This window comes from Battus philenor, unplaced genomic scaffold (assembly GCF_028537555.1).
Source record: "Battus philenor isolate CCGP_79_NKW_IND1 unplaced genomic scaffold, ilBatPhil1.0.hap1 SCAF_4, whole genome shotgun sequence".
Classification (NCBI taxonomy): domain Eukaryota; kingdom Metazoa; phylum Arthropoda; class Insecta; order Lepidoptera; family Papilionidae; genus Battus; species Battus philenor.
The window spans coordinates 4,787,430-4,807,548 of NW_027181704.1; the positions used below are offsets into that span (position 1 = coordinate 4,787,430).

Consider the following 20,119-nt stretch of genomic DNA (forward strand, 5'->3'; position numbering starts at 1 on the left):
GATTTTTAAGACTCATATCAGAAATATTTTCTAAAGGACATTTCGCTCAAATCAAATTGCTTACTAAACCATATATATATTAATACTGTCACCCGCTCTCTTCATCTTATTCAAATTCTCTCAACATCTTGTGAATAAATTTTGTCAAATTCGTGTTTAGCTGATTTCTTCTTAGCAAATGAAATATGTCTACTTAATTTTAAGTGTGTAAACATTATGATTCCATAGATATCTTGATGAGTCAGTACAGAGGTAGAAATTTAATATATGTACATATTTAGATAATGTTATAAACACACACGTATCCCTGAATCATTTTCTGTCTGCCTTTACAGTTTTATATATCTTAGATATATGTTTATTACCTTTAAATGAAATAATGAGACTTCTATAAGCCTATTCGGTAAAGAAAGGAAACGCTTTCCTTTACTTTAAAATTGTTTCCTGCTCGCATAGCTAACAAAGCCTGGACCTCTTTACTCTACCTAAGCTAGAGAACTCCTTCAGGAACTTCGGCTCGAGCGGTTATATTAATTACTTCATCTGAACATGTTTATACTTACATATACATACAAATTGTTATTTAAATTTGGAATGTGACTGAGCAATAAAAACTCGAAATTTATTTATAGCTTGCGATCCCTAGCCACAAACCTTAATGTTCCATATCGTTTTTGAAATTTAATTACCTTTTAATTTCCAAATTTTACAAGATAAAATACACTGTAACAATTTATGTGGCCATATTTCTCACAGTCACGCGACAGATCATCTTTATTATCTCTCATTATTTACAAATATAGTAGCAGCGTGCATAAATTGGCACAAAATGTATTTCTCGTGACACTTTAAACTATGTTATGATCAGTAACGCGAAGAGTTATCTGCAGTGTTTGCTTACAAATACATTATATAATCATTGCTCGGGAATAATGTCAAAAAATGTACAGATATTTTGTTAATGCGATTAATAGAATTTTTTAGTTAATGGCGTTATAACTTTGCTCTTTAAACTTAATAATTAATCAAAAGATACTGGACTGTTAGGATAGCATTTTAAATTTAGATTAAGAAAGATAAGAAAGAGAAAGTAGAAGATTCTTTACTAAACATTATATTTTAATTAACATTACCTAATTTTAACATAATTGTTAGTTTATCTTTATAGGATTTTTTTAAATAATAAAGATAGCATTGAACCTTTTCCGGGTGGACATCATTTGCAGGATAGATATATGTGTATCTTTGTCTATATATCATCAATCAAAACTATATGAACACTGTTTCAAATCATAAAAAGAACCAAAGAAAAATATATAATAAATAAATCTTTGTGTCACAATAATCACTGCCTTATACGCAAAAAAAGTATGTGTAATATGTTCCTACAGATAATTAAGAAATATTTTTGGTTATGTAAAAACAACTTATGATTGAAAACTTATTTTTATCTCAACGAGATGTAACTGAAACGTCATATTGTTTGTTACTGATAAAAATTATCACTCATTTAAAAAAAGTTCTTGCTTATCTTTCATTAATAATATTTGATGTTATAACACAATTTGTAGTTAACACTGTCACTTGAAACATAAGTAATTAACTTAAAAGAAAACATTTGAAGCTAATTATTTTATGTAAAACTATCATTCGAACATGGATGTTTAAATAACAAGGAATAATTTACCACAGACAATTCGCTGTTATTATAACACTCAACTGACGGAGACAAAGAAGGTTACAACGTTCGCTTACTTACATTAAATAAGTAATAAAATACTTACTTATTAAATAATAAGTTATTGACTCGTCCCATTGGTGCGGAACAGTCTGCACAAATAGGTTTTAGATTCCAGAACAATGTCACATGGTAAAAAAACTCTCATGTATTTGATACAGGCATTAATTAAAATAAATATGTTTTTTGTTCATGTCATTTAATTCCATTCAGATGTCCTTTGGGGCCTGGGTTATGTTCTTAAAATCACGGACCGGGAAGCACATCTTAGCCCATATAGTGGATGACCTTGTAAAAGTCGACGGAAAACTACATGAAAGCTGAGTTCCGCCGGATCATTTGGAATTCTATGGAAGAGACCTATGGCCGGTAATTGATTTCCTTCCGCTGAAATTATAATTATGAAGTTATAAGAAGTAATCATAATGTACTCCAATAATTCATAGCTTAATATGTTTTCTAAGTTACAAATTAGTACCCAGTTTCAAATTGTTTGTTTAAATTTTTATCTTGTACATTAAAAACAACCACTCAATACGTCTTACCCTAAATCTTAATTCATGTTTATTCATGATACGCTTGGCGTTCATGCGAGAACTTGAAATTGAAGATGTCCATCTATTCTACAATATTTATGGAGAAATCTATCGCTATTGTCGCTTTTTGGTTAACCATTACTATTAGAAATAAACGCGGCAGATCAGCACCATTTTTAGTTTCTAAAATCGCACCATACAATATCTACAAGCATGAATTACTGATTGTCATTTAAATTACATATTTTATTTACGTATACGTATGTTATATTTACCACTTTGGTTTGATTTTATACTTTTTTTTTGTGTAATTTCTTTTAAATTGTTTTACTTCACTCTGTTCCCTTATGGTTTAGTTAATGTTTTTGTCTTGTCCTAATTTGTTAAATTAAATATTGTTAAACCGTAGTACTAATAAAAATATCAAATCCGTATATTTGAGGACTGCCTTTAACAAACGGTACAATAATCTCTCCATAAATTATAATTTTTATTTATACGAGTAATTCATTAAGCGTGTTTTTCAGTTTTTATACAACTTAACCAGGAAAACGTTGACCACGTACAAAGGCTTTTGTTCATCGGAAAAGTGGAGAGGCGGCGACCAGGACTCCGTAGCCACATGCGATCAGGTCTGAACCAGTGACCAGTCATAGCCGAAGCAATAGACACAGACAAAGACCGGCACAGACAGCATAATATCTTAGACAATCAATTTTCCAAAAAAAAATCGCGATTATCAGTAGCAAAATATGCGATGCAAGGTAATGGTCCTAGACCAAAATTTACACGAGTTACCTCGTGTTTGTTTTTGTTGTTCATTGAAAATTACTTGTTACATTCACAAGCGAGCAATTTATGTAGCTATTAGGGTAAACTATACCTACTTCTAGCGTAGTAATACCCATTGCTGGAGGATATGAAAATGCTTGGGACACAGAAACTTCCACAGGAAGGGTTTTCTTGGAAAATCGTTTAAATATAGGTTCCTGCGTCATTCTAGTTTTAGTGTTACTTAACATCTCTGGGGTTCTGTAGCCGTTTTGTTCTTTCAATACTACTTGACCATCACCCGAAGATCGACGTTGACTGTTTTACGGCCGGGTACTCTCTTGACCAGCCATCACCTTTTTGCATCCAGGCATGGGATTAGCACAACGGAGGATAATGCCTTATTAGTCGCCTTTTACGATAGCTCAGGAAAAGCTTGAGTAGTGCTATGCTTCAAAATGGACCGGGACTCCACACGGGGAAAGTATACACACTTGAATATTTATCCAAAAAAATCATTCATATTCCGACCCTTCAATTAAGTGAAATAGATTTATGAAATATTCAGAATTACACTTTATACTTATAAGTACAAAGGATATGGAAATTTTGCGGTTTGACGGATCAAATCTTAAGCTTTGCCTTATTCAAATCATTATCAAAGGTATTTTAATGCGTATAAATTATGAATGAAATCCATTTGTGTTTATTTCTTAACCTGTGTAAACGGTAATTCAAGAAATTTAATAACATATCAAGGTATACTTATAAATCTCTTAAATAAATACATAATAGTAACATAAAGAGATACATGTAATAACGTATATTATACATACAATTATATGCAGGCATATGTTTTATTCCAAATTCGTTTACCTAGATATTACGTTACGTAATGTAAATCAAACATAAAAGACAGATATTATTGCTAAACTTTAGTATTACGAATAAAATAATGTCATTTATATATTCTTCATTTGAAAATCCGTTTTTGTAAATGTAATTTTTGTTTTTAATTTACCTTGTCATGTGATAATACGTAAATTTATATCGAATTTTAGGTAAAAGCTATAGATTGTATAGGTACAGATCAGTGATGGTGAAGCATTTCAGATCTGCATGTCAAAAAATATCGAAACGTTTTTTGCAGCGTTTCAGATATTACAAAAGTAAAAATTAACAATAAAATTGTGTTCATTAATAATTTATGTAAGTCCATTATTTTTTTAACAGCACATACAAAGCAAAAATCAAAATTATGGAACTAATGATTTGTATTTAGCTCTCTGTTTTACATTTTTTAATTATTCCATCAACCACATCGTTTCAGCAGTAGGTCGACAAGAAGTTGCCTGTATTCCGCGTTTTCGGACTACCTTAACAATGTGGTCCGTGCACATTCATCAATTCATTAAAATTAACGTCCTTAATTTAAGGGCGCGGTCGGTTACCTGTTCTGCGCGCTATGGGTGTGGGTCTCCCACTGCAAAAGCAACTTACTAATCCACTGAATTTTATCACTAACTTTTGTTCGTCCACGGATCATTCCTGTTAAGATCTCATAAGTATCCTGATCATAGTATCTCCGTGTCTCGTTGAGCAACTGTGAGCACACCTATGGTGACTATGTTTTGATTCTATAAATCATCATTTGCAAAATACGTTGGTCGTAGACTTTCGTTTAAAGTTTAATGCTTAATGCTTTCGTGCTCAATGAAGCATTGAGAGATATTAGACGGAAATAATAAAATGTATAAAGAAATAAAAAATGTGTCTTAGTTTTCCGAAACAACTGTGACTGTTATGTTACCTATATTACATACATACATATTTAAATTATGATTTCAATGCCATCATCAAAAGCCAGATCGCGTGTTAGCATCGATACATGTCATAGGTTTGCCATCAGTACTATAGATAGTTTTATGTTAATTTCATTTATTGAATTAGTCTAGTATTTTAAAATAGTGCTATAAACTCATTTTTATAATGGACTTTCCCAGTAGCTCAAATGATATTTGCAGAGTTCGCAACCTCGTGAAGGCAGGGCGCAGAAGGCGCTGAGCATAACACCTTTTTAGGGCAACGAAGCTCTAGGGTTCCTGGCCCAATCTTGAATCGAACCGCTACATGCTACTATTTCACTAGATTGGAAGGCCGCCGAGTTCTTGGATAGCTTCGGTTGATGCACCATAGAGTGACTAGACCCAAAGTCCCCCACGACGGGATCTCAGCTTTGGCCGTCACTTGTCGAGAGTACCCGCTAAGCGTTTTAACACAAGGACGTCCTAAAGGACCGAACCTTGACTTGGTCGATTGCTATTGCCTACTAATATCAACATTACCACGCTGGAAGAAGTATCAGAAAAAAAAATCAGTAATGCTTCTATTTAGTATGATCAGGGCACAGTTATTGTTCTCTCGTCATAAGCCAAGCAAGGACTTTTATTTTTTTATATTAACCTTTATTTACGTATTTATCTTGTGTTATATATAAATAATAACCGATCGATGACGTGTTATGTCTTTGATTACTCCACACGTTGTGACGCTGTAAGTTGAATATAAAAATGTACTCCGTAAATAAGTAGGAAAGTAAATATGTTGTAATCAACAAAATTATTTTATTAATACAAACATGACATCATACACTAAAAATATCACAGCGGTCATTTCTCCGTTATATACATTAACCAAAAAAAAAATTCTAATTGAATGGCATTTTACGTCAATCGTGGAACAATGTAATTCAAAGAGATGAACAAATAGCTCACAAGATGCCGCTTATCATACAGTCGCATCTGGAGAGACGAGTCACTTAACAAGTCTATTGGTCTGTGGATTGAAATGAGCCCAAGGAATTATTAGCTAAATAAAAATATTTGCTTTAATTTTTAATTAATGTCGTATATATAATATCTGCTATTATAGCGATAATCATCAATTCAATACGATCTTGTTAAATTATTATGAATAAGGTGAAGATTGTGAGGACGCACTGTTCGCTAATCCTTTGCTGTTTTCTCTACATTTTTCTATGCATTTTCTGATATGAACTACAACTATGTCAAACGTTCTCAATATTTCTGTTTTGGGTAAATGAAGTTGTTAATAATAAGAGTCCATAAACATTTTTACGCTGCTACAATTTCATTATATACCGACACAGGCTATGAGATAAAAATTTAAACGTAATTACAACTGATCATTTTAAAATATATTTCATTTATTTAACTATTCAAAAATAAAATAAAAACATATTTTTTGCTTTTTGTTGCCGTAAAATGTTTGAAGAGTAGAGAATGGTGTTTTAACATACTGTGAGGTTTGTTTGAGATATTAAAAGTCATGTTTTAATTTTTTTCTTTGCGAGAAACTTTGTTGTCTTTATTAAGCTTTTTATCTTAAAACTAGCGAAAGTATGAAAACGGTAATTAGCCGAATTGGCCGAGCCGTTTGCAGCGACCAATTGTTTTTTTGTGTATAAATCTTCGATAAAAAATATATTTTGGGGAGCGTAATTTTTTTTGTCGGAATTTAAATTAAATATGATTATATTAAAGCCATTGAAAGCCTCGTGGTTAATAAAAACTTAGGATGGTAAGTCGCTCATTCGATTTCCAACAAGCACATATATGTATCCCTGGGCCGAAAAATGCACTAAGGCCAAACGGATTATAGCCCGCATATGCTCACCAAGAAAGGATGCATATATTGTAGATATAAGCATTTTACCTTCGTGAGATATATTACAAAACTGGTCACATTTATCTAATAAATAGAGAAACATTTGACAACACTTAAAAAGAAACTTACACGGTTATTTAAACAGTGTAGGTGACATTTTCTTTTTAAACATATCACACCTGTTTCAACATATTAACATATCACAAATGTATTAATAATTAAAAATTTAAACAAACTGCAATTGAATAAGATATCGGCAAATAAAAGAAACAATATAATATTTACCGCGTAATTCGCAACTGTTTTCTATCCAATATTTGATGTCTGTTTAATAACAGATGTCTCATTTTACATGTAAGTTATTAACACCATTTAAATATTACTAATATGATTCACGTCAAATACGAGGTCGAAATAATAGTTAATGCGTAGTATATTTTTTACTATATTAACAAATAAGGATTCCATTACATTATACAATCGCAACAATATAATTTACATTCAAATGTATTTTAAAATGAAAATATTTTAAGCTACCGTTTTCATCATTTTAGTCGTAGCACGTAATCTGCTAGACATAGGATTTCCTCGTAGATTTGCAATAAAACCGTTTGAAAGCCGTGAATATATATTGAATAAAGCCCTATTCAAAGACTCGTTCCGTTAGGAAGCTTGTCAATGGGGAAACGGTCACTGGTAAAACACATCGATTGAAGAGCTTCTTCTGTAGTTACTTCAAGTTATTTGATAAGAAGATGTATCATAGATTCTTGGACGCTGTCTGGCTGTGTCATGGGACTTTCTCAGAGGCCTCCGAGAGCAGTCTCTTTATAGAACGCCTACTTAAGTGACCTAAGTTACTAAATACCTCGAAAGATCTCCTAACCTAGTGAAATAAAATATTTCGCTAGAAAATGTTTGAAAATAATTCGAAGTTTTTCAAGTGAGGATATTCTCACAAACAGTGAGGTTTATTATTCTGGAACAAGCGAAAGATGCATTCTTAGCGTATATACGGTTATTGGTTATAGATGTAAAAGCTTAATGAAATATAGCGCATTTTTTGCGACAGGCTACCAACTAGAGGCGGTACAAAGTTTGCAGGGACACATTGTAAACAATAATTAATTTTTATATATAATAATCCGAATTGTGTAAACGATTTTTCTTACTACATTATCATTATCTTATTTATTATTTTCGTAAACATTGTTGTCGTTTCACCACAAAGAAGTCTATAGCTAAATATAGGCAAAGATAGATATCTATGGGGGATATACCATAATCGCACACTTGGCAGGCGGATGGCGATCGCAGTATGGTATTATAGTACGCAGAGAACAGTGCTACCCATCCTCTGGAAACTTGTTTGTGAGTAGATAATAGAATTGATTCATATACATATAATTAATACAAAAATTATGAATTATTACATTATATCTAGGGAATCCAACCCGCGATCTGTCTATCCCTGTTCGCCTAAGGATGTACAATACATTAATTGATAGTAATTGAGCTATAAATTCACTCCTTTAAAGAATTTACAGATATCATCATCCTGTTAAAATAAAATACTGCAGGTTAAAATCTTCTATTAAGTTACTATGATTCCTCTGAGATAAAAGGAAATGTTTTTGGCGTACATAGTGTACGCCAGTCTATTACCCAATATAAAATTAATAGGCTGTGTGATACAAAATTTAAAAAGAGAACGACTCTATTAACAAAACCTGAGCGAAAAGTCTACTTTATGGTCACACCGATATTGTAACACTTTAGAAGTAGGTTACGATGCTATAATTATGGCAAAGTTTAATTGGATGTAATAATGAGCGAGATCTAGGGCCTGAATAATTATTCTGAGTAATTCTCGTCGGTTTTACACTACCCAGTAGAATAATAACTTGAGTTTTATTATTGTTTTGAACCCCGATTCTTAAAAAGATCTTATTGGTTATATACTTCTAAAATTATTATTTATAAGCCAAAAATAATGTAGTTATAAAACGTCTATCTGTAATTAGGTTATCGAATCTGAAAAATACTACTGTACAAGATGACCGTTCGAAGCAGTTTCTTAGATAACATTACAAATATATATATGTTTATAATTGTAGTGTATAACAAAGAATATTAGTAAAATACATTGAAGTTCCTATATTCCACACTAGATGGCGCTGCTTGTATTTTACATCGCGCTATCGCTTGCACGCTGCCGACCCGCTCTTCCACCCGCGAGCCCTGAGATCGACGAAATTGTAAGAGCCCCAAGGCTAACAAAAAGAAAATCAATCGGAATACACAAAAAACGCTGCCGTTTATAGCCTACTTAAACAAAAGTATTTTGTGTTTATATCCACAAGGCTAACAACGAATCCACCATCCTGATAACAGAGATGTGTTTATTTATAGTACACGGTCTCTTCTGCTCCGTGAACTCTTGTCCGACGAAGCTGTGAAAACCTTAGGGCTAACAGCATTAACATCTTTCAAAACAATACAAGACAATTCAGTGTTTCTTCAGCCACTTCTCCTAGGGATGAAGATTTCTGAAATGTCATTAGTTAGATGGATAGCACGCAACCAAGTCAAGTTTCAGATCTCGCACGTATGGTGCACGTTCGGTATGCTGAACGGGTATTACTGACGAGTGTATAAACCCTCTCGTGCGGGGGGCCCTTCCTACCTTAGCCACTCCACGGACCGTCCACCTAAACTATCTAGAAGTTCGTCGACCTCCAAATCTGGTAATGTAGCAGCGCTCCGATCCAGGGCTTCCACGGGAGCTCACGAGCATTTCGCTACTTTAATAGACGGTTTAGGCTAGGTGATGCATTCCTGCCGCAGCAGTTTGAGTCCGTTCCTAATAAAAATTCAAAAATTTAGTATTATTTCATAGAAACGCCTAGCTTCATTAGAGCTTCTTTGGTACTTTCGGGACTTGACATAATAACCACATTACATGGACTTCAATAATTTATAAAGGCTACGTACAGGGTAACCACTGAATTGTTTGTACAGTCTACTAATTTATTAACCCCTCACATCGTCACCCTGTATTTCCTTGCATTTCACCTGTATTTCTTTTACAATTGTTAATTAATAACATCACTCTTAAATTGTCGTCATGTTGAACAAAAAACTACATCAATTTTCACTCTGTAAAATGGTTACAAATATTGTATTGAACTTTTATTTTTATTAATTTTAATTTATATCGCTAGGGTGTTTTGTTTACAATGTGTATTTTTTTTTGCGTTTACTGAGCGCGGACAGTTGAAACAGGAAATGCTGCTATTTGATATAGATCTTTCTTCTCCTTATTGATTTACTTGCGTGTAAACCATTTAAAACTATACTTATCGTATTCAATAGCTGGAACTTATTATGATCATAAGATGTTTTCAATATTACATTTAAAATTAAAATAAGTATACAAAACTGAACTGAGATAGTGGTTAATGAATTTAGGTTCGATTCCCGATAAACAGGAAAACTTTTCATGAGAAAAGTATCTGTAGGGGACATTCACCAATCAACACCGATTCGCGTTTGGGTGATGAGTTTGTGTTCCAGCAGTGATAAGTCTAAATTGATATTCAAAACAACTTTACTCAAGTAAGCATTTACATATGCACTTTTCAATCGAAAATATTTATTTTATAATTAATTGTCGGAGTAATTAATCCGTGTGTAAGCTTCCATCGGTTCGGAATGCTGATCTGCTGAGTAGAGCCGGTCAGAAACTGAAAAGTTGCTCTAATTTTGCGTGTTTTTAAATAGTAAAACTACTCAAAGATTCATACGCAGTTGTATGTTTTTATAACAAATATTTCCTGATCAAAACTGTATAGATTAAATGAAATTTGTCAAATTAAACTAGTTTCATACGTACATAAACATAATCCTTATTTTTTTCGGTACATTAAAAACGCTATTTTAAAAAGAAAGCATGAAATTCGTTACTTCTAAAAACGTTATCAATCATTTTCATTCGTCTGCACGGCGGCTTGAATAATAAAATGAAGGTGACAAACTCTTAATTAACCGTTGACGGTTGTTCGCGACGGTACGTCAACCACTTATTATTGAATGTTTCGTGCCACAATGGAACACAAAAGAGTGGCGCCTAAGTTGGTGCTGGCTACTGCGACACTTGTTTCATTGATGGCTATCTTGACCCACTTTTCTGAACGTCTTTTTAATAGAAACGCAACCTGTAACTAAATTCCCTTGGAGGTTCGTGAAAATTTTATTAGTAATGGTTAAAGTATAAGAAAGATAGAGCTAAAATAGTATAGTATGTGAGCATCACTCTTGGAGAAGTAATATAAACTTCTTACTGTGTACAAATTGTACTTATTACTTTTTTGTGTTTTACAGTTTTTATATGTTCCACATTGTTGCATGACCATCTGTCATTTCTCCTTTCTTTCGGTTGTCACACCCGGTTCCTGACTTAACTAAAAGTTGCCGCTATAAATATTAAACAATATTTACTTGAGTATGTGGCTATTCGCCACACGTATATAAATGTATTTATTAAAGTCAGCAGTAGTAGCCCAACGGTAGAGGATTGAGACTTGCGACGTCGCGGGTTCGATTTTCAGGATACAATCTTATGTAATTCACAATTTAGGCTTTAATTATAAAGGATTGCTACTGCTAACAAAGAAGTTTCCTGAGGATAGACAGCAGCGTCTTCTACGTACCATAATAGCACAATGTGATCGCCAACTCGTATGCAAAGCGTAACGATTACTCTATCCTCCGATAGATATTTTTGGGAAAGTCTATTCCATCCACTGGACGTCGATAGACTGAAACGACGATTTATTTTTATTTATTGTTTATTAATGTAAAAAACAGACACACACTGTTAAGTTTCTTACACTTATACATTTAAAAAGGCTTATAGTATCCTTTATGATCTAAAGCTTTGCCATTCTTTAACTGATTTAAATATTTTCAAATAGCAATTGACGCACTATTCAACCAAACTAAGAATTTCAGATAAATGTTCCTCGTACTAATTATAATACTACTTACTATCAGCGTAATAAATATTTCCATTTTTATTACCTTATTAACGTAATAAATTATTATAACGTTCATTATTATGTAGTTCGGAATTAACCTTACATCAATAACTTATTAAGGTACTAGACTAGGAATGCTGGATTAGTAAAAATATGATATATTCGTTTGTATACCGCCAATTTACCTTCTATAGTAAAGATTCTTTGTAGTTCTTTAACGGGTTTTATCGTATTTTAACGATCAAAGAAATTTACGTGAGCAGAACGCAGAGAGTACCTTACTCTGGTCCCCATTTTTGTTAGCAGGGTCGGGTATAAGGTCCCGCCTGGGACCTCTAAATGTTATTTTCATAACCGGATAGAGAAGACGCCAAGCTCTCATTTCACTCAAGCTGACGCCCCATGAAGTAACCTGACATAAGGGCTCCAAAAGACTAAAACTAAAACCTACGAACTATTATTTTGCATTCGGAGTAAAAGGCGCCAAACATGGCCGAATTTCGACTTAGTTGGTTGCTATTGCATGGTTAACATTACAACCATTTCGACCAAAAAATACGCACTGGGAGAAGAAAATGACAGAAGAAAATCCATCAATACTTTTTTCTGCAATACTTCCTATGAGTTTTCGTCACCCATAGTTTAAAATTCGTTCCCGTCGGCATTGAAGGCTTGTTTTTAATATATACCGTATTTAATTCTTAACTAAATTTTATTTCGACACTAATATGACAATCATATTGTTGGCATTTAATCACAGGTTAAACTGTTTAATTAGATTTTCTAGATCATGCCTTTTAGAAACTTAAGGGCGATGAACAAAAAATTAACAGCTGATCTCTTCTTATATACGTATTACGTGATTACTTCTATGATTATTTTTTTTGCAAACTGAGTGTGAACATAGCAAACGAATATCTCAGTAACCTTTAAAGTATAATTCGTTCGTTCCTAATATTATATCTAAAATCACATGTCTTAATGATAATTATATTTGAGGTTATGTACAATTTTGTTCAATATTATAAGCTATCTAATTCCCATTTCTATTTCGATCCCAATATTGAGAATTTATATTATTCCCAAGTGAATATACTACCACCATTCTATAATATTTCCAAACGCGTCTGAATTTCCTTGCCTCAAAACCCGCGCTTTTCTATGCTAATTTTTTTCACAAATATTTATCATTATATAATATTTTTTAAAAATATCTACAAGATAATTAAGATTTATTTACCATTTGCCTGATCAATAATAACATTGATCAATAATAACAAAATTTATTTAAAAAAAGAGTGATTAATTAAAAATTTAAAATTTTAAAATAATAATATTTTCAAATACAGTTAAAAGCTTACTGACAAGAGACTGCGTCACAGTAATAATACACTGAACCATTAATACAATTTATTTAATATTTTCCACATTAGTGTATTAACTACTTCGCTTTAATTACTCTATACTAAATAAATATATTTTCTTTTATATTCTAACGTTATAAAAGCTTTTTAGGTATTATTTATTTTTATTAATGGTAATTGGTATACTGAAAACCAATAACATTATTTATCTATGTTTGCTTCCACTAATCTCTCATTTTTTTTAATCTGCAGTAGAAGAAATTAACTGTTAATTTATTACAAATTAAATTTAATTACTTAATTGATAAATGCTTGGTTTAATTTATTTTTTGTTTGAAATGGAGACTAAAATGCTTGTAAGAGAAAAATCAAATTATATTATTCAATACTTAATCATCACAGTGTAAAATACTTACCTAATTAAATAATCAAAGTTGTTATCACTGAGCAATTAGTTTATCACACATTTATATAACATTGCATGCAATTAAAACTCGAAAATTTGCTCGGTTGTTAAACAAGCAACACAAAAATTAATTTTAAACTATTCACCGTTGTCAATTCCCGCTTACAACGTCACCTGGAATGTCCAATAAATTGACGCCGTATCCTGACATACATATTTGTAAACACGAGTTAGTTTTGTTTATCGAATGCCTAACCACGTCCGTGGACCGCCAGAGGTGTACAGTGTGCGAGTGTCAAATTGATACTGCCGCTGTACAATCGAGTACACAACGCAGTTGACAACGGAAGTGATTTACTCTTTTGTTATTCCCCTAATCTTCCCGTAACATGGTATTTTTTTTTAGTTCTTGTTTTAAAAATCACATTACAAACATATTACATATAAGAAATTATTAGTTATTGATATAAAGGCTTTAAATTTAAAGCATTTACTCCTATTTAATTTTCAAATTGATCATGTTCAAAATTATTTTTTATTATATAAAAGTTACAGACTTATTTCTCCTGACAGAAAAAAGTCACAAAGTTACAAAGTCACAAAGTCTGCAGAAACAGATAGTAAACAATATTTAATTTTAATACACAATGAACCGAAATTTGAAAACGCTTTTTCTGATTACGATAACGTTGTTTATTATTTCCAAAACCATTGATTTTTGGACAGGATGAACTATGGTAAGATGTATGCACTAATTGACAACAAAGGAGCTACACGTTTTACTTTTAAAGCCTGTACGTCTGCAACCGATTAACCTGTATATCTTCGCCGTTGACTTCTTATTCTTCTTTTCAGTCGATAGGCGCCTACTACAACTCATATCCCCCCCAGAACGTCACGATGACAGGTCTAGCGTTGCCCGCATCCAAGGACTTTCCGCAAGCTTGACTATATTGTCGGTCCCCCAGTGGGGAGCCGCGTCTACCAGTTCGTGATTGCCACTCGAGAACCTGTCGCCTCCACTGATCACCGGCTGCACGAGCGATGTCTCTGACCACCGCCACTTAAAACGAACATTTCTTCAAGCTACGTTTATACGTTAAATCAAAATTAAAATACTATAACCTCTCAATATTTTTTACACTATGTACTGTATTACCAGATCCATCAAAACATTTAAATGAAACATGATTTAATATAGCAACATATAAATTAATTCTTATGCATAGTCGCTTAGTCATTAGGTGAAGTCCCCGCGGATAAAGTAAAATACCGCGACAAAGTGTGGTCTGGTCGTTGACCACAGTATTAAACTTCGACTAAAAATACTACGCATGTCTAACGACTCGTAAATAGTGACGTAATGTTACGTCGCTATATTTGAGTTCAAAAATTGACATGTAAAATTAACACATTCATTAAATATTCTATTTTTAAATATACAAATAATATGAATTCCATGATCCGATAACATATATAACATGAAAAATAATAAGATAATTTGTGTAGCAATAAATATTACTTACGGTTCAGACATTCTAGATATAAAACAAACATAATCCTAGGAATGCTAGAAATACTGTATAGCTATAAATTTTGTCACAGCACCGCTACTGAGGCCAAATGTTTATCCGCTATCATAATCTTGCCGTCAAAATTTTTGCATTCAAATCTCAATAAGCGAATATTAATATCATGTAATCAAACATAATTATGATATATTTGTTGGTTAAAATTAAAACGTATTTAGAAATATGTGGTTATATTTTTTTAAATAAACTTATAATAGCTTGTTCTAAATTTAAATCATTATCTACAAATAGAAGATTAAATCGGTGGATCGTTTAATAAAAGCGTAATCTCTTCTCAGTAAAGTTGAGGTGATAAGGAAGCCGGTATATTCAGGGATAAAGCATGAAAAGGCATTCTGTTATTTAATACTTACATTAAAGTGGCTTAGATCTTCATGCTTTCAAACAATCTTATTTGTTAATAGAGGAATGAGAGTCCTCGCTTTCATTATTTATTTAAAAATCGACAACATTTTTTTTAATAAAAATTAATTATTATTTTTTAATAACCAAGGATAAACAAATAACATAAGAATTCTAAACATAAAATCCGCTCTTAATCCTTGGTTACCGTGACCATTCTTTAAATAAGACAAGAAACATACTTAAATAATTACAATCAATGATGGAATATTAATAGTATTTTCCCGTTGGATAATTGAAGCAATTACTCAGATCAACATTGATGGTTTGTCACACAAATAACAACGCATTAAGAAAGAAACTTTTTACAATGTCCTATGTTTCTAAATATATTATTACATCAGAGTTAAATTCGTCTCAATAATAATAATAACGTTAAAAAAATAAAAACATGTTATTTGTGTTCAAATTAAAATCTTACATAAATATGTGAAGATCTTACAAATTAAAGTTACAAAGTAAAATCCCCTTTGCACTACGTTCGAAAATATTATCACAGATACAAAAAGTATAATTTACAAATGTATTTGAATTTGCATTCGATTTTTAAATATTTTTCTAACATTATGGCGCCAAATGAGACAATTCTTTTTAACTTACTACGATGGAGTGTACGCCTAAAGATGACAGTGTACTGAATCCTTTGGATTGGAGGATAAACCGTGTGATAGACCTAATAAAAATTTGAAGAGCGTGAAGTTATCCTTGAAAAAAGTAGTGTGAAATAAACTTGAATATGATAGGTGCAGCGATCGTTGAATAGTCGTACAACTAAAAGAATTTATAAAAATGGATCTTTTAAATATTATATACGTTCATAAATCTTACGTTTTCTTATAAAAAATACCCAAAAAATCCTTGGTTATAGTTTTATAGGCTATTACACTCCTGACAGCTCCATATTAAATATCAGTATGACATGTATGTATCGTATGTATACGCGTAATAATAAGTGAACTAAGGGATATTAAAATATTCGGATAGTCCTAGGAAATACGTAATCTTTCACATATATCTAATTTTAATCATAATAGTAACTTTTTTTTAAAATTATGTAGGCAAAGGTACCTTAAATGTCGAGATTAAATCATACAAGCTATAACCTGTAAACTTTAACGTAATTCTTTATAGTAACTGAATTAAATTTATTGTATAAAAAACATTGTTTACATGAACTCTTTTCTTATTGTGATATTCTTTATTGTCCATTGTAGTCCCCTTTTCGAAACAGATCAGAGAAAACTGGTGGAAATAAGAGCTTTAGGAGTAAAAAGCGGATCTCTACTGTAACTCATATACAACACTTGTGTGTAGTAAATCGAATGGCTGTTCTAGACGGAATTTTTTCACGCAATGCTTATATTGTCAAAGTTACATGGCTATTTATATACTTGCAGGAATGAAATCGTGAAGATTTCTTAGTCGCGCGACAAATTCTCTGTCTGTCTGTCAAAAATACATTATCTCTGTGCTTAAAGTGTAACGTTGACCAGAATTCGTGCGTTAGTTAGCGATAAAATGAAGGCCTAAGTGTGGTAGTTGTATACAGCCGATTATTACCTGTTCCAACTGTGAACGATTCCAGTGATTTTGTCTATATCAATTTTGATATTTGAAGGCAATATTTATAATTTAATTTAAAGTAATTTTCGTATCCATTTCCCAATATATCTAGATGATAATTTATTACTCACTTTAGTATTGTTTCGAGAAACTTTACGAAGTCACAAGCTTTTGTCTTTGCTTCTTTAAGTTTAGTGGTGACGTAGCCATTACATTGTGGTTCGTGCATGCAAATTCGCGGAGTTATTCAAAACCAGTTAACACAAAAAAATCACAGGCGCGCTGAGGTCAGTGTTTATCGAAGACCAGCATGTAGAGTACGAACTGTTATCAACGGCGCAATTCTTAAATCAAGCATCCTAAGCGCCCTTTGCGCTCTGCCCCTTAAAATCCGCGGAATTTGTAAATGCCACTAGGACAGCAGTATAAATCAAATCAAAATAAATAATGGCAATATCGGTAAGCTCACATCGTTTTCTTAAGAAGATTAGATATTTGGAAATTTACTCGGATATTTCGAAACTAATTTTGTTGGTAATTATCAGTCTCAAAGTAAATATATTCACAAACCATACTACTACCCCAATACAACTAGTATTCTCGTTTTTGAATAGTTATTCTAATATTCGTTTTATTTAGTACAAAATGATGTTCATTGGTTTGTACGCATGTAAAATAAGTAAAATTTGCTGTCGAAATTTTTACAAGACAATAAACAGCCCACACATACAAAGCGTGGAGATCTACGTGAATATAAACCACAACCTATTGTTTGTCAAGATAAGGCTCATTCACAATAAAATCGTGAGTGTTCTTGTAAAATAGGTCAAGACCCGTATAATAAAGACATTGTCAGAGAGATGAATGAAAAGTTTATTTATTATAAAATATTTACTGTATGTTTCATAAATATTGCTTAGTAATTATATCAAATCGCTTTTAATAATTTACTATCATTAATTAAATATGATAAAAATTAAAAACTTTAGTAGGTGAAAATTAATTTCTGTTACAAGCGCGCACACTTCACATTTCAATGCTAAATAATATAAATCAATGTATTCATATACTATAAAACCTTAATAATTAATAATATTGTTAAACATGATACCAAGTTCTACAACGTTATTTCGTATTTTTATTCGTACATAAAATTACCAAGTCGTAAAAAGATATAGAAAACATAACAATGCTGAAATTAATACCGTTGAAATTAAATACTTAATACCAAATCAAATCAAACTAAGTACACTCTGTCATAAGATTTTGCTGCAGTAAAGCTAAAAAATTATTGCGTGGGTGTCGTATTTGTAATCTATTTAAAATTTTTATCAAGCGCAGCCAAATGAAATACAAAATAGTAGAGTTAAATAAATAAACACACAAAATTAAAAAAAAAAGCTTAGTTTTCTCCATACTAATAATATAGCTTTTGCCTCTAATACACAAGTGGAAGTAATAAACTGACAAATGACTTAGACATTAGTGACGTTTGAACTTACATCGTTTTAGGTTATCTTCTTCGAAATATTCATAAAAATATAATTATACAATATATGTATTGAAAGCATATTAAATAACATAACAAATATATAAAAATAATGACTTCAGTAGTAAGTGATCGTCCGCGTGACTGTTTGGGATGTAGAATTGTAGGTGCAGCCGGTTTAGTAGGTATAGGTGGTTATTTAGCAAACGTTGCCTGGAAAAACAAAACTTTTGCGGGTAAACTAACTTTGTCTACAATTTCATTGGGTAAGATTATCCTTATTTCATTCTGTTGGATTTTGATTAAACTTGGAACTTTTCATTACCTCAAAACAAAATATTTAATATCCTTTTATTTACTATTTTTTTAGTAAAATCACATGATATTGATTAATTATTTTAACTAAATAGCTTCGCGACTTTATTCTGTGTTACACATGTATAAAAAATAAACAAAAATTTGTCAATATTTGTTATTGAAATAATACATCAGCGTTGTAGTAAAGTGGTAGTCATTGAATTCTTTATAATACATATTTTTGTTGAAAAGATAATGTCAATAGGATTGATTTTTGGTTAATATGCACTTTTAATAAGCTAAATAAACAGTAAAGAAAAACATTGTGAACTCAAAATAAATTATAGTTTTTAAGACATGACATATGCATAGCGGATACATTTTTATTCATAAAATATATTTTATATGAATAGAAAGACACTATATTTAAGTCCACCTGTGGACAGGTAGGTGTAGTATTCAAGACATGTATAGTGATCTCCATATTTCAGACCCGCCTAGGATTTTTTAGACCAGTACTCTCTGTATAGAGCCAACACTTTCATTAAATAAATGCATAATCAAATGCAATTAAATCAAATATGCATTTGAAAATCTGATATCTGCTTGTAATTAACATTGCCTGTGTATTCAAGGATTTATTTTTTAATTTGAAATATTAAAATGACATGTTATTTCTGCCTTATTGTACAGTTTTACATTTATTTAGTGTGTATTACTGTTATATACATACTGTATAGTGTTTGATAGTTCAAAAACTGTGTTTCATGTACATTTTTTATTTTACAGCATTTGTGACCCTCGGTGTACAAAGGTATAAACAAGAGTTTCCATTTGAAAAGAAAAACGAGAAATCATGAACTTTTGTGTGAAAAATGTTCATAGATTTGAATTAAACATTTTAAATAATTGTACATTTTTTATGTAACATGTTATAATAGTGTTGATTGTAAGATTTTTAAAGAAATAAAAATTAGAAACAGTTTATTGTTTTCGAGCGCCATCTGTGAAATTATTACTGAACTGCAAAGTATCACCATGTAATTAGTCTAGTTCTATACCACGCTAGAGGGCAGTAATACAAATAAATTAATCTATATGTAAAATATACTTTCATTACCATTCGACACAACAAATTTCATTCTCCTCGAATAATGATACCTTCCATTGCTTTGAATTTTATTATCTACCTTGATAATTCATATTTACTGTTTACCATTACCAAAATTTCAGAA

At 31.5% G+C, this 20,119-nt stretch overlaps 1 protein-coding gene across 1 annotated transcript in view; it reads right to left on the reverse strand.

Moving 5' to 3' along the window:
* The window catches only part of LOC137928698 (venom dipeptidyl peptidase 4-like), a 56,768-nt gene extending 42,955 nt beyond the window's left edge, over window positions 1-13,813 (reverse strand). Inside the window, exon 1 of the mRNA XM_068771640.1 lies at window positions 13,552-13,813. The gene's annotated coding sequence lies outside the window, so the exon portion shown is untranslated. The remainder of the gene's footprint in view (window positions 1-13,551) is intronic.
* Between the last annotated feature and the right edge of the window lie 6,306 nt (window positions 13,814-20,119).